Here is a 12,958-nt window from a genome sequence, read left to right on the forward strand (position 1 = left end):
TTTACACGTGTCTGTGCTAGCATTGGACATATTTTCTGCTCAAAGTTTTCAGTTTATCTTTTAGAAGTGCTAGCTTTATAATTCTACTGCTTTTTAAATGTGTGTTATTATTTTTAATTTTATTGGTTTCTGCCCTAAAAATAAATTATAATATAAAAATAGTATTTCTTCTGCAAGTTTTAGGCCTGAGTTGTATGTTTCATGGTAGAAAACATTCTCTAAGGTAGACCATTTATTTTAGGGCTCTCTTCACTTGCAATATAAACATTTGATGCTTTGACGTTTTACCTAAGTTTAACCTAGGTGCATTGCTTAAATTCTTGTCATTTTTGGTCCCATCTCTTCTATTTCCCCTTGAGACATTCTCTCTGACCTGTCTGTTGTTTAGAAATTATTTCAGTTGTGTTCCTGTGGTCTTTATAGTATTGAGTTTTAAAATGATTCTATTGTGGTTAGAGAACATTCTTTGTTTCATTTCCTCCCCTCTTTTCCATGCCCCTTCCCAATTCTGAGATAGCACAGGACTTTTATATAAACCATCTTAAATTTTATGCAGATAAGTCAGCCTATTAGGAGTTACCCCTGCAGGGCCAGAATGGGTAAGTACCTCTTCCCATTTCTCTATGCTCATCACTTGACTCAGAAATTCCAAATGCTTCCTCAATGTATTTTTTTCATTGACAAATAGAATAGTTATGCAAGATGCTCCTATTAGGGGAAACTGGGTGGAGATTACATAGGAACCATCTTTAGTGACTTCATAGATTTCCAGTTTGTCTTCAAATTGATTAAAAGTCAATGCATGAAATGGCTAACTCAGAACTCTCAGGAACTGCAGGCTTGGAAATAACTTATCTAATTCTCTTCACACAGCTTCCATTTTAAAGGACAAAATAGATAAACTGAACTAATAAAAATTTACCTTCACATTCAAGTGTGAGCAGTGGTGGTTCTAAAACTGTGAGATGTGAGGTGAGAACAGGTGGAGACACAGGTTGTCACTGGAGACCCAGACAAGCAAATAGAACGGAAGCAAGCATGTGAACCCAGATTAAAACTTGAATATGTGGCCGGGCGGTGGTGGCTCACGCCTGTAATCCCAGCACTCTGAGAGGCAAAGGCAGGCGGATTTCTGAGTTCGAGGCCAGCCTGGTCTACAGAGGGAGTTCCAGGACAGTCACGGCTACACAGAGAAACCCTGTCTTGGAAAAACCAAATCCAAAAAACCAAAAAAAAAAAAAAAACTTGAATATGTGATAGTATTAAATTATAAAGAATGATGCAACAATCATGGTCTTATCCTGAAGGCTCATGTATTTGCAAGAACTCTATTTTAATGGGTAAATCTTTATGTTAAATATCAGAGAGAGAAGAATCCAGGGAGAATGTGATAGACTGGAAATATGAGACAAAGGATGTGGGCCATCCTTAAAGAAACAGTGATTTGGAAAAAGGCCTCACACTGCACGAGTTTTCTTTGGATTGAGATTTGATAAAAGTGTCCCCATCAGAGCTGAAGGTATAATTCAGAGAGAGAGAGGAAAAAAAAACTAGAGTAGTAGAAATCCCGTGAGTTAGTGAAATGAGATATTTAGGAGTGCTTCCCACTTTTTTTCTATTCTGAAAATCCAGCACACATAAAGAAAGGTCATAGACAAACCAACAAATCAACCTGGCAGTGTCAGCCACAGCTGCCATTTTTTCCCCTAGCTTTAGGAACTTCCAGCTGTTTGTTCTTGGAACTTTAGAATCGGACAGAGCCCACCTTAACTGTCAGCCTAGATAATCAGTATGTGAAAACCCACTCAGATTTCTCTCTACCTCTTTGTAGGAGCTTCTTCTTGTTCCCATGTGGGACCCACATTTTTTCTAAGGTAGTTGACTATTTTGAGGTCACAGTGTCCCTGAAGATATACTTACTACATTTTTTTTTTTTTTACATTAAGTGAAAAAGAATTACCAGTTTATCCTCTGACCATTATGAATTCCTCTAATTTTCCATTGCCCGGGGCAAAATAATAAGCATGAAATACACGGGCCATTCCTCAAAGTTCTTTAGTAGTGAGAGGAAGTGGATTTGTTCTTGTTCTTTGGGGGTAATAAAATATAACACTTCGTGTAACTGCTTACAGGGCTGAGGGAATAAGGTGGACATGGGCGTGGCGCTTTTTGAATTCCAGAAAGTGTAGTTGTCTGTGGACAGTTTTAACTGAAAATAGACCTTCCTCTTGAGATTTAGTTTGTTCTGAGTAATAATATTACAAAATCCAGTATTACACAATAAAAAAAAATAAAAGGTTCAAGCAATGGAAGATTTATGCAGATGATCCTCAGCAGTCCTTTAAACAATCCATTCCTTTGTTAATATCTAGATGCCTTGTGCTCTTGGTTCTGCCTGGATGGACTGAATTGAATTATACAAGCAATTCCCAGTATGGATATAAATGCTGCAGAATTTGGCCTTCTTGATATCCTTCAAAAGGAGAATGATAGTAAGAGGGAAAAGTAGAATCAAAGGTCACAAGGGAACCAAAATAGAAGGCTGACCCCAAGGTCGGCTGAGTCTCGGCAGGGACTCCGTTGCTGACTCATTACAAGGCCAGTGTGGCCATACCAGTGAGCATGAGAAACCGTCTCCCTATACACAACCCTACACCCCCAGTACAAACATAACGGCCCCAAAATATCCTGAAATGCTTCTATGGTATTCGAGTCAGGGACAGAGGACTTTGGTCCCAAGTATTGTTGACATTAACTTTAGAAGCAGAGGAAATTAATGAATTGCTTGTTCCTGTCTGTGGAATGCTTGTTGACCCAAGAGGGAATGACGTACTCTTATCTGAACTGAGATGTATCTTTGTTGCTTTATTGTTAAGTACAGCTTTGTCTGTGTTGTGATGAAGGTGGGATTGAATTGAACAGCTGTGCTGCTGTAAGCCAGCATCATTGCTCAGATGTTCAGCTGTTAGCCATGATGCCTGTTAGCCTCAATCAGTTCGCTCTCTCTCTCTCTCTCTCTCTCTCTCTCAATCTCTCTCTCTCTCTCTCTCTCTCTCTCTCTCTCTCTCCTCTGTGTGTGTGTCTGTGTCTGTCTCTCTCTCTCACTCATTCTCTCTGTGTGTGTTTGTGTTTGTATGTGTAGTGTGTGAATGAATAAGTCCTATGACAACAAAAAATATGAAATCAACTCATTAAATAGCATCACAGCGACATGCCATTCCTTATTTTTCATCTTTTATATGAGGTGGCTGGAATAAATAATTTTTTCTACATAAATAAAGTGAGAAATTTTCTTGGCAGGTTATGCTACATTTTTTTTCCTAAACCAAGTAAAATGAACTATAGAAATGAGTAAACAGGGAAGGATTACCTTCCGGCTCTAGCACTGGAGCGCCATTCCCTACTTAACTGATATAGTGATGTCAACTTTAATGTGTGCAAATGACATGTGCAACCTCCTAATAATAGTGGGTATAATAAAGGAAGAAAATTCCTTCTCCTGCACTTCTCAATGTGAATGGTAAATCAGGACCTTATCCAACTCTGAACACACCAGGAAGGTAGAGGAGGCTTCTTAGGCTGAGTGTGGTGATACATGCCTTTAATCCCATCACTCAGGAGACTGAAGCAGGTGGTGCTCGGTGATTTCAAAGCCAGCCTGTCTTTAATAACAAAATCCAAAAGCCTTCTGTGCTTTCTGCTACAGGGATAGCCTGAACATTAGTAGAGTTTACTGTGCATGTGGTAACACTATGAAGCCTGCCCACCACACAATGCACTTGAACTCACGTGATCCCCACAGGGTGAGACCAGGTAAGAAAGGCTGTCAGACCTCTTCTAGAAATAAAGCAACAAAGTTTGGGAGAAGAACCTTTCTAGACCAACAAAATCATGGCCATTCAAATCCCTGGGCCATGCTTTTTAACCTTCAGATATAAAAGACGTTACCTTGCAGATTTCTTCAACTACAAAATTCCTGTAAAATCAGATCTTTTTTTTCCTCCCAGAAGCATGTAGATTGCTTGTTGAGCAGACAGTGATTGTTTAAGCAATTACTGAATCAATTAATTAATCGATTGCCAGGTATTCTCTCCAAGTGCAGGGGATACAATGAGGAAGGAAAGTAAAAGATAAAAATTCACTAGTATCAGGAGGAATTCTTATGAAGAGAAATCATTGCTATTGTTTGAACCCAGCATGTCTCCTATATGCCTGTATTTTAAAGACTATCTATACTATTGAGAAGTCATGGTCTTTATGAGGAGGGGCCCAGTGAGAGGAATTAAGGTCACTGAAGGCATGCCTCTGGAGGAGTTAATGAAACCCTGTCTTTCCCTTCACCATCTCTGCTTCTTGGCCTCTATGTGGAGTGTGTAGCTTGCTATGTTTCACCATGGTGTCCTGTCCTCAGCAGGCCCAAACACAATAGGTCCTACTTACTTGAAACTTAAACAGATTTCCCTTAGAAGTTGAGCCTCTCAAGAATTTGTTGTGGTGACAGAAAGCTGAAATGGAGGCCAGTTACTACATAAAATAACCCTTGCTGTGCCAATGCCCATGAGTGTTGTAGAAAGCACTATGCCAGGACCATGTCAAAAGAGTTCAGTGCTACCCTTTGGCTTTGCGTGAGCATTTCACTGTAGGGTAATACTTAAACAGAGATCTGCAAGGTGAAAAAGACAGTCCCATGGACACCTACCATGGAGATGCAAAAGAACAGTGCCGTGAGAATGGCCAGCCAGGTAAGTAGACATAAGTAGCTGGAATGCCATCCGGAATGGGAAGACTATCTGACATCACTTAGCCGGGAAAATGTCAACTCAAGATAAACTCACTCAGGATTCTGAGGCCAGGTTTAGGTCAGTAACTGTTGACTGTTACAGGGTACCTTTTACACTATAGCAGAATCAAAGTTCTTTAGATTGCTGGAGAATACATATTGAGAATTGCTTATCAGTTTCTGTGAATGGTCAAACATTGTTTTCCCCTTCTTGAGGAACTTGTTTGTTCTATAGTGGAACAGTTATAGAGAGAGACGTCCACATCTAGGCAACCAATGTATGTGTGACAGCCCCCAAACCATGCCTTATTAGCCAAATGGTCAGCAAGTTTTGCTAAAGGAAGTCATGGAATGGAGAGATTTTTCTTTATCTTTGCCCTGCCATGCACAAAGCTTGGGCATCGTTATGACTTGCATTGACCTGAGTTAAATGAAAGCTGTGGCACTCCTCTAAAGATCATCACAGACTAGAGACCACCAAAACCACTAGACTCCCATTCACGATTTGTATCTAATGAGCCATTGGGAATGAATCTTGGTTACAGATGGGAAATAACTGATGCCCATAGCAACCGACAATATAATATTGAAAGTATGTCATTTTCAAAGAACATTGTTCTCTGTAGAAATCTTAAGTTGGGTAGAAAATGCTATTTTAGGGTAATTACTAGCACCTCAGGGTTGTAATGCAAACAAAGTTCGGGGGTGGGGTGGGGTTCATCTGTATAGTTCCCAGACAGAGAATTGCCTCAAAACACATGAGGAAACTGTAAAATTAATTTGTGATGTGGGACCCTTCCAGGTATAGGAGCCGAAGTTGTTTATAGATTATACTAAAAAGCATTTAAAACTTTCCATTAGTGCATATCAATGTATATAGTGAGAGGGTTTCAATGAAATCTTATCATGTCTTTCATGTATATTAACTGTATTTACTACCCATTGACCTCTCTGTTTCTCCTTCTCATCCCAGGAACTCTTTCTCTTCCAGTCATCCCATTCTGATCTCTCTCTCTCTCTCTCTCTCTCTCTCTCTCTCTCTCTTTCTCTCTCTCCTGTTTGTGTGTATATGCATTTGTGTACACACACATGACCCCTATGTTCTATGGAAAAAAAGAATAATAAAATGTGTTTTCTGGATCCAGATATTTCCTTTAACATAAGGATCTTCAGTTTAGTTCATTTTCTTGCAAACAACAATTTCATTCTTTTTAAAAGAATAAAACTCATCTGTGTCTACATATCACATTTTCTTCACCTTCTAATGGATACATAAGCTTATTCCATATTTTGAATATTATGAATAGTGTCACAGTAAATATGATTTAACAGGTGTCTCTGTAATATGCTAACTCGCTACATTTTAGGTCTATTCCTTGATGTGCCAAAGCTGGACATAAGGCAGTTTTGTGAGGAATGCGCATCCTCCTTTTCATAGTGACCTTATTAGCATACATTCCGGCCAGCGATGTCTTCATACCCCCATCCCTCACTACCATTTCTCGTTGCTTTTGATTTGTGTGCCTGTGTTTTAGTAGTAGCCATTTTATCTGAGATGGGATGGAATTTCAGTGCAGTTTTAATCTGCATTCCTCTGATGGTTAAAAATGTTGAGCTTTTTCATATGTATTCATATGCCCTGCCTCCTTCATTTTTGAAAAATGTCTCTCTGTAGCATTTGCTCATTTATTGACTAGACTACCAGATTTTCTGGTGTTTACTATTTAAAATTCTTTATTATTAATCTACACATTAACCCTTTGTCAGAAGTCTTGCTAGCATGAGATTTTCTTTAAATCTGTAGACTCCTTCTTCACTCTCTTGTTTTCTTTGATATTCAGAAGGCTTTTAATATCATGCAGCACAATTTGTCAAAATTTTTGTTTGTCTTCTAAGTTACTGGATTGTTTTTCAGAAAGTTCTTTTATTTTTCCTATGATTTAAAATTAACCCTTTGATAACTTTACACATGCGTGCAATATCTTTTTATTATATTCAACCCCCACTCCTCACCCTAACCTTTCTCAGATTGACCTCCAACCTCCCTACCTCCTCTGAACCACCTGCCTTCTTTGGTTTTTGTTGCTGCTGTTTTTATAACCCACCGAGTTCAATGTGTGCTGCTCATATACTCCTGTGAGTGGGCCCATTTGTGAGAGAGTGACCATACACTTAAAGAAAAAGGATACTTGTGTGAAGCCATCAATAGTTAATAGCTCCTCAGCTAGGTGTGGGGCCTCATGAGCCCCTTTTCCTCTAAGCTGATATGACAACTGGCTGACCCTGTGCAGGCAAATACAGCTGCTATGAAATCATTACTGTATCAGTCCTGTCATGTCCAGAAACACAGCCTCACTCCAGTACTCCATGGCCTCTGGCTCTTATAACCCATTTAATACCTCTTCCCAGATGGTTCCTGGAGCTTATGAGAAGCGGGTATGATATGGACATCTTGTTTGTGGCTGATCACTCTGCAGACACACTAATTCCTTTGATTAGGCGTTATTTTCTGTAGTTTCTACTACACACACAAACAACTTCTCTCATGAGATGTGAGAGCTATAATAGCCTGTGGCTATAAAGACAGAATTTGGATACTAGTTGATAATGTCTCTTTAGCAAAATGGTAATAGTAGTTTCATTCCTGTGCCATGTGACCTACAAATCATGGTTTCTTGACCAGACATATGGTACTAGTCATTTGTTTATTCTTGTGGAGGGTTTATCAAATAGTCAGATAAGTCAATGTTGCTAGTCTTTTATATTACCTTCCAGTATTAATAAAGCTGTCCAGCAGGAAAGATTCTACCTGATCATTACCAATTTGATTTCTTCATACTCTGTGAACTATGTCTAAATCTTGAAATATTATTATATATTCATCAAATAGTTTCAGATCTTACATTAAGGCTTTGCTTTTAAATTGATTTCTATGCAGGGTGACAGATATAGATGTAGTTTTATTTCATTTCATATGGCAATCTGGTTTTACTAGCATGTGTTAAAGAGGCTGTCTCTTTGCCAGTGTATGGTTTTCACATTTTCTCAAAAGTTAGATGAGTATGACTATGTGAATTTCCTTCTGAATCTTCTTTTCTCTACATGTGTCTATTGTCAATAGCAGGCTGTTTATATTACTGTAAGATACACATTGTTAAATGAGCCATTGGTCATCAAAAAAATCAGGGGAAATTAAATTTTAAATTAAGTATTAAAGAATATTAGAATCAAATGATGAAATGAAAGAACAACCTCTGGGCCCAGCTACAGAACCAGAGAAACCTGTTGCTGATCTCCACTGGGTGTTTAACGTAGAATCACCACCAAATATATATTAAATATCTTGAACATATTATAAACTGCCTCCTGTGTGAAACAGACTCGGAGTTTGTTAAAAGACTTTGATAAACATTAATACAAGGTTTACTACAGAAAGAGGAACTTCAGGAAAAGAGAATAAACAACCAAGAATATGACGATAGGCTTCTTAGAGATACGAGTCTATACGAATGGTCCTGTTCCCCAAACATTATATACCTGCATAAGTAACTTTTTTTTATTAAAAGAGCTTCTCCTACAATTTAAAAATATGCTTATAGTCATTATGGTTTTGTTCTTTGTGTCTATATGTGTGGTTGCAAATTTTAAAAATGTTTCTTCACTATAGAAAGATATGCAAAGGTAAACAGAACAATGTAACCATCTTCTTTATACCGCACAGATAATTTGAACAACTACTGATCCATAGTCAGTTTGTCTGTATCTATACTATATACTGGCCCACTCACTCACCCCCCCACCTTTTAAAGAAAATGACATAAAAGCCTAATTTCATGGATATGAAACTTTGTGACTTCATGGGATTGATTGTGATAACTCAATGCTATCTAGTCATGGATGTGCCATCACTGTATTTCTTGGTGTCACCAAATCCTGCCCTGTGTTGTTGCAGTGATACTGAGGTACTACACTACTTCATTGTGACATTACAGTTCTCCATGGTGACATCACAGTGCTCCCCTGGGACATAAAATTTTTCCCAAATGACAATGTCATTTGTCAATGTCATTTGTCAATGTTGCTTGTGACATCACAGTGTCATGTTGTGACATCACAATACTCCACTGTATCATTACAGCATCTCACTTTATACTTGCAGTACTCACATGGTGTTACCCATGGCTCCAGATGCATAGGCAGCAGAGGATGGCCTTGCTGGACATCAAAGGGAGGAAAGGCCCCTGGTTCTAGAAAGGCTCAATGCAGCACTGTAGGGGAATACTAGGACAGGGAAGTGTGAGGGGGTTGATTGGGGAACGGGGGGGGGGGGGGGGAAGGGAAGATGGCTTATGGGACTTTTGTTGGGGGGAAGAACCAGGAAAGGGGAAGTCATTCAAAATGTACATAAAGAATATGTCTAAGAAAAAATAATTGCAGTACTCCAATTATGGCATTGTTGCTCAAGTACTCAAGAGTGCTTTGTGGTATCACAATATGACATCACATTAAGCTTGGTGGCATGATAGTAGACAATTGCAACATCATAGTCTATCATTGTGACATCAAAATGTTCCATGGTGACATCATAAAAGTGAATAATAATAATAATACAAAATACATCACAGTGTGAATTGTAGCATCACAGTGCTATGTTATGGCATCATAATGGCACATTGTGACATGGCAATTTTCCACAATGAAATCAAATGCTCCATTGTGACATCACAGTTTTATACTATTTCATTGCAATACTACAGTTTTCCATCATAGTGCTGTGTTTTATTTTGACTTCAGAATCATTGTGACCTTGGCCCTATTGTGTCACCAAAATACTCTATAGTGACAACACAATGCTTCACTCTGCCATTGCAGTGTGCTGCTTTAACAATATAATAATCCATTGTGATATCATATGTCCCACTTTGGCACCAAGATGACCTACCATTTTAAGATTCCGTTAATTAAAAATTCCTAAAATCAAATTTCTAGACTTTCCTTTGGCTCTTAATTGTTGAAGGAACTGAATCATTTATTCTGCATTTTCTCCTTAGCATGAATTTTCCTTATTCCGTGTCAATGGTGTAGTTTACTTGGTCTGTATTCCCCACAGATTAGCAGATTGTTCTTGGTGCCTGCGAATGTGTGAAAATGTTTGAAATACATTTAGTGAGATCATCCATGAGTGATGTGGTGACTTCTAGGAAGAAGAAGCATGCAATTTATTCTGTAGGGTTTGAATACTGGTGTTAACATATGTTAACTCTTTCTCACTATAGTAGATTCTTTATGTTGGTCTAACAAATATGTAAATGATAGGGAATACATATTAACAAAAAAAAAAAAGAAAAGAAATCATTGGAAAGAAAGAACGAGACCATAAAAAAAAAAGCAAGTTCCTGGGCTAATCTATTAAAAGACAAAAGCAAGCTGGAAGAAAACCATTTTGCAGACCAATAAGAACCTGCCAGGAGCATGCACCCATGAAACAGATGAGAACAGTTGTCTGGGACATGCTGAAGCATGCTTATAAAACAACAGAGCTGGAAACATGAATCTGAAATAGGAGAGACTTGGTGAAGAAGGGGCAATAGAAGTTAGTGAAGACCACGGAACACACACAGACTAGACTAGAAATAACACAAGAGTTAATAAATATGGCATGCAATGCCGAGGGAGAGGAAATTCAAAGAACATTTTAAAAATCGACAAATGGAGGGAAAAATAGAAAAAGTCAAAAGTACAGAAGCCAAAAATACTCTTGCATATGAGTGACATCCCTTTAAAAACGGAATTCCTAACTAGCAGAGGATAGGCCTGTGGCCATCAGAAGCTGGAGTGGGAGCAAGGCAAAGTGGAGGTAGGTGGACAATGAGGACTGAAGTTAGATATGCGTGATAAGTTGGTAGTGGTGTGGTAGAAGCACTTTAGCTAATATGCATATTTAAAAACAGCTAAATGGCATTCTCGTCACAAAGAATTAAGGGTCCGTGGTGATGGTTATGCCAATCATTTTTTAATGTAATCATTATGTGGTATTATAAATATTCCAACATTCTCATTCATTGCACTTCAAAGGCACAGTAATTCAGGACTTCATGCGGAGATGTGACAAATAATAAAATATTAAATGTCTTGTTCTCCATAATTAAGCAATCATGTTTCATATGTTATAGCAGAAAATATCAGTATTTCAGATCCCCATCATTTATGTAAAAGTTAGGTATGACCGCATCCATCTGGTACCATGGAGACAGTAGGAGTATAGGCAGGCCACCAAGGCTTGTTAGATGATATGCCTCAGGTTCAGTTCATACTCTAACATTTACACATGAACATATGGATATAAAACACCCACAAAGTCCTAACAGAAGTAGTTTTAATTTAGAAAAAATGTATGAACTATATATAAATAAATAATATGTGTTATAAAGTCAAGTAAAATATGAGATGGATTTATGTGAAAATACAGACATTTTGGAGCTTCCAAAGTGGAGATTTTCCCTCATGATATGACATAATTGTTTATAATCTTTCTCTTGCAGATGAAAAATGTAAGGATGGTATTATGTGGCTTCCTCATGTAGTTAGAGCAAGACTCCAGCCTTCCAAATCTTCTCACCCTAAATAATCTGTCCTTACCATTATACCAGGTTCCTTTGTGATAAAACTTTCAAAACCCTGCAAGATAGCTGAGTAGGTATATACCCTATTACAGCCTTGCAGATTGGGCTCCTCTTTAACACAAGGATAAGTGAGTGGTCAAAGAATGTGCGATATAAGCCTATTATATCACTAACACTCTCCAGTGATGATCGAGAGGTGAGCAGCTCTTCCTACAAGTATGTCCGTGTACACCTCATTGGCTTTAAAAAGAACTAGCCCTGCCTCACCCCATTTACACGCTGAGTATGCATCTGTAGACACATTCCCATGCCATCGTGTTGGCTGGGATTGCCTGAACTCTCACATACACATACATTTTACATCATCACCTCAGACTGTTATGCAGACTATGGTGACTCGTCTCCCAAGTAGGCTACCAAGGGAAGAATATGGTTGGTGAGAGTCACACGTACAGTCAAATCAGCATTGCCTCCTCTTCCTGGAAACCAAACGCCGCTATTCCTAAGCATCTTATTGCTCAGAGATAGCCATGTTGTAAATTTAAGGGCAGACCAGATTCACCACATATTATCTAACTCATAGGCAGGAGTGGCTATATATTTTTGTTTGCCATGTTGATGTTTTGTTGTTATTGGTACTGGTGATGGAACCTAGGGCTTTGTGCATGTTAGAAGGCTCTCCATCATGCGATTGTTTTCATTTTGAGCTATCACAGAAGCTGGTCTACATGGCTGCTGAGTCCTTATTTTAGCACAGCAAGCACTTTGCTGACTTGGCGATTTTTCCAATCTCTTAGTTACCAAGATGATAAAGAAGATGATATGCTATGTTAAACCTGCAATGTCCAGTCTTGAAAGATTCTGCCAAAAACTGGCAATGTTAATTCCATTTCTAGTTATGGTGGCTGAGTATTGGGGAAGTTTTTCAAGTAACAATAATCTAGGCTGTAATAAATCTTATTGAATACAATACTGTCACTATATGGATCTGAATTTTATTTTTGTGTTTACTATAAAGTCACAATTGAAGAACCTTCTGAGCAAACTTAGCATAAAGACGTCATCTTCTAAATGTCCACATTATTTTATAGTAAAAGTTTTAAATCTGCTACATGATAAATTGAATATTTACATGGTAACTTGTGTTATGTATGTATACAAGATAAACTATACATGTTGAGACTATTATTTATATAATATATGAAATTGTATTTATTTGTTTATTTTTTATTATTTGGAAAATCATGCAACCATAGAAGTTTTTGTTTCAGGGGAAATGAAGTTTGATGTCACTATAACAGAAATAGTACTGACCATCAGCAAAGGTGAAAACAGAAGGATAAGGTTAATTTGCACACTGCTCCTTGTGTTGTACCTTTGACATTCTGTGACATGCTGCCCAGGTTCCCTCAGTGTGAGGACTGGGCTCCTGTTATACAAACTGTTTCATGGCATGGAGAGACTATTTTATGCCTATTAATTACCATTTATGTGTTCCTTGTGGAATGAAACCTGAGTTTCCACAGAGGTTGACACATTAAGTCCTCTGAGGAAC

The 12,958-nt window shown here is 38.2% G+C and overlaps 1 protein-coding gene across 1 annotated transcript in view; it reads left to right on the forward strand.

The window, feature by feature from the left end:
- Window positions 1-12,958, forward strand: part of Fmn2 (formin 2) — a 339,622-nt gene that overhangs the window by 295,436 nt on the left and 31,228 nt on the right. The window lies entirely within an intron of this gene.

Source organism: Apodemus sylvaticus, chromosome 12, assembly GCF_947179515.1.
Source record: "Apodemus sylvaticus chromosome 12, mApoSyl1.1, whole genome shotgun sequence".
NCBI lineage: Eukaryota > Metazoa > Chordata > Mammalia > Rodentia > Muridae > Apodemus > Apodemus sylvaticus.